This window comes from Eschrichtius robustus, chromosome 2 (assembly GCF_028021215.1).
Source record: "Eschrichtius robustus isolate mEscRob2 chromosome 2, mEscRob2.pri, whole genome shotgun sequence".
NCBI lineage: Eukaryota > Metazoa > Chordata > Mammalia > Artiodactyla > Eschrichtiidae > Eschrichtius > Eschrichtius robustus.
Genome location: NC_090825.1, coordinates 164,832,500 through 164,836,317, shown reverse-complemented (window position 1 = coordinate 164,836,317; position 3,818 = coordinate 164,832,500). Strand labels below are relative to the sequence as shown.

The window sequence follows — 3,818 nt, the reverse complement described above, 5'->3', positions numbered from 1 at the left end:
CTCCCTGAGAGCTGAAGCCCGAGCCTCAGCTCCCAGCCCCCACACACCCCAGCTGGTGAGCAAATGAGCCTCTCAGGCTGGTGAGTGCTGGTCGGCACTGATCCTCTGTGCGGGAATCTCTCTGCTTTGCCCTCTGCACCCCTGCTGCTGTGCTCTCCTCCATGGCTCCAAAGTTTCCCCCTCGCCACCCCCCATCTCCACCAGTGAAGGGGCTCCCTAATGTGTGGAAACTTTTCCTCCTTCACAGCTCCCTCCCAGAGGTGCAGGTCCCATCCCTATTCTTTGTCTCTGTTTTTTCTTTTTTCTTTTGCCCTACCCAGGTACGTGGGGAGTTCCTTGCCTTTTGGGAGGTCTGAGGTCTTCTGCCAACGTTCAGTAGATGTTCTGTAGGAGTTGTTCCACATGTAGGTGTATCTTTGATGTATTTGTGGGGAGAAAGGTCATCTCCACGTCTTACTCCTCCTCCATCTTGAAGGTCCCCCTCTGTTAATAACTTTTAATACCTCACTGTTCTTCACAAAAAGTCACGTTCAATGCACAGATTTCAAATATGAAATGCTATGTATATCCATATAATCACATATATTTATAAATATAATCGTATGTAATGACTTAATTAACCAAATATGTTTTTAAGTTAGCACTGTTTTATAATCATAAACTGAAGGAATTATGTACCCTGAGTACAATTCAATTATAGTGTTAGAGACAACAATTTGGAGAACCAAGCATAAGTATGAAGGGCATGAAGAAATCAGACACGAGTTGGTGAAGTGGTTGCAGCTTTTGTGCTGAAAATGCTGAAGTATTTAAGAACAAGCATATTTATTCTAAGATTAAAATGTGGGAGGGGGTGCATCTCAGCGAGTCACGATGATGAGGGCCACCAGCCTGTGGTGAGCTAGTGGATTACCTGCTGCTCTCGCAGAGCCCCTTGCGCCTCCTGCAGACTCAGTGGCTGGCACCGGGCCCACGAGGAAGCATGGTGGCCAGAGCTCGTGAGGAAAGTAGAGGCAGCGACGCGGCCCGGGAGCAGCGCTGGGGGGAGGCCGCTCTGCAGGGCGAATGTGACAAGCCCCCACCCCCACCGCTCTCCTCCCGAGTGCGCGAGGAGTGTGGGCAACACCAGGGCCCCACCAGGCCACAGACCCTGCCCAGCGGCCAACACCCGGAGCACGCCTGGCAGCGGAGCTGCACGATGGCACCATGCTGGTCATCCTGAAGACCCTCCAGCAGCAGACCTTCAAGATCGACATTGACTCAGACGAGACGGTAAGAGCACTGAAAGAGAAGATTGAATCTGAAAAGGGTAAAGATGCCTTTCCTGTAGCAGGTCAAAAATTAACTTATGCAGGCAAAATCCTCAATGATGATACTGCTCTAAAAGAATATAAAATTGATGAGAAAAGCTTCGTGGTAGTTATGGTGACAAAACCCAAAGCAGTGACAACACCAGCACCAGCTACAACTCAGCAATCTAATTCTGCCACCACTACCACAGTTAGTTCTTCCACAGCACCAGCTGTGGCTCAGGCCTCAATCCCTGCCCCCACTTTGGCCCCCGTTCCCACACCTGCATCTGTCACTCCAGCATCAACGACAGCGTCTTCTGAACCTGCACCTGCTAGTGCAACGAAACAAGAGAAACCTGCAGAAAAGCCAGCAGAAACACCAGTGGCTGCTAGCCCAACATCAACTGACAGTACATCAGGTGATTCTCCTTGGTCAAACCTTTTTGAAGATGCAACAATTGCACTTGTGGCAGGTCAATCTTATGAGAATACGGTAACTGAGATCATGTCAATGGACTATGGACGAGAGCAAGTAATTGTAGCCCTGCGAGCCAGTTTCAACAACCCTGACAGGGCAGTGGAGTATCTTTTAATGGGAATTCCTGGAGAGAGAGAAAGTCAGGCTGTGGTTGACCACCCCCCCCTCCAGCAGCGAGTACTGGGGTTCCTCAGTCTTCAGTGGCTGCAGCTGCAGCAACTATGACAGCAACGACTACAGCAACAAGTTCTGGAGGACACCCTCTTGCATTTTTATGGAATCAGCCTCAGTTTCAACAGAGGAGACAAATTATTCAACAGAATCCTTCCCTGCTTCCAGCATCGCTACAACAGCTAGGTCGAGAAAATCCTCAGTTACTGCAGCAAATTAGCCAACATCAGGAGCATTTTATTCAGATGTTATATTGCACCAGTTCAAGAAGCTGGTGGTCAAGGAGGAGGGGGTGGAGGAGGCAGTGGAGGAATTGCAGAAGCTGGAAGTGGTCATATGAACTACATTCAAGTAACGCTTCAGGAAAAAGAAGCTATAGAAAGGTTAAAGGCATTAGGATTTCCTGAAGGACTTGTGATACAAGCATATTTTGCTTGTGAGAAGAATGAGAACTTGGCTGCCAATTTTCTTCTACAGCAAAACTTTGATGAAGATTGAAAGGGATTTTTTTTTTTTAATCTCACACTTCACACCAGTGCATTACGCTAACTTTGTTCACTGGTTTGTCTGGGATGACTTGGGCTCATGTCCACATACTTGGTATAAGGTAGTGGATTGTTGGGGGGTGGGGAGGGGGAGATCTAGGATACAGGGCAGGGATGAATACCGTGCCTGTCTGCTTCAATTAGCAGATGCCGCAAATCCACACAGCGTGTAAAGTATTATACAACCAAAAGTCAGCTTTTGCAGGTCTTTATTTCTTCTATAAAACAATAGGTAACTCTTCCTACGTTTCACTCTTTTTAGTGTACTAGATCCAGAAATTTAGTGTAATGCCCTGCTTTATATTTCTTTGACTTAACATTGGTTTCAAAAAGAATCTTTGCTACCTAGAATCTACAGTCCCTATTTTATGGCAACACTGGATAATGGCTTTCTGAAATTGAAAAAAAAAATTGGAGCAACTGTAAACAGAAATGCCAAATTATTGATGGTTATTGTTGCTGCTTCCAATAAGTATAAAATTAATGTGTAAGAAAGCCAATTCTTTCATGATAAATACTTGGGATTGAGGGGGGAGAAGGGGACTCTTTTCTTAAAATGAAAATAATTACTGCTATTTTAAATTTCTTTATCATTGAATGTGAGACTCTTCTAACATGAGTTGAGAAGCTGCACAAGTATAGGCAGAGTTATTTTCCTGTTTACATTTTTTTGGTTTGTTTTGGGGGGGAAATTGGTAGGTGTCTAATTAGTGTTTACTTCATTGTTATATTGCAGTAAAAAGTTTTAAAACCACAGTTGCATGTTTGCTTTTGATGTATCCCTTTGTGGAATTAGCACTTTGGGGCCAGTGGAGAAATACAGCATTCACTATCCCTGTCTTCCCCTTCCCTCAGCAGAAATGTGTTTGTCAGCAAGTCGTGAATTCCAACTGCTGCCTTTTTAAAAACCCACAAAATGCTGATTCAGTTCAAAATTAATGCAAATGTCTCAAAACTGGGTTTCTGATATTTGTAAATGTTCTTCCTTATTAGATAAGAATGTATGACCATTAAAGTCATTAGGATTATTTGCTTTCGAAAAGAGAAGGTGGATAGAACTGTCATCTAGCATCTTTTATTGCATTGGACAGACTGGAGAAACCTTTTGGAAGGGTTGGAAGATGCGACTGGAAAAGTTCTTTGGAAAATATACAATCAAGATATCTCATGGCATATTAAAATAAAAATCTTAAAAAGACGTGAAATATGCCATCACTATGCTAAAGGTCAGCTAAATTAATATCCTAAGTAGACTTCTTATTTGAAATCAGGGCATTGATTGGAAAAAAAACATGAGCCTTAGCACCAGAATTTAAATATCTGAGAAAATTT

At 44.0% G+C, this 3,818-nt stretch overlaps 1 pseudogene; it reads left to right on the top strand.

Moving 5' to 3' along the window:
• Positions 1–1,206: 1,206 nt before the first annotated feature.
• On the top strand, positions 1,207–2,448 carry LOC137758706 (UV excision repair protein RAD23 homolog B pseudogene; annotated as a pseudogene).
• Positions 2,449–3,818: the final 1,370 nt, after the last annotated feature.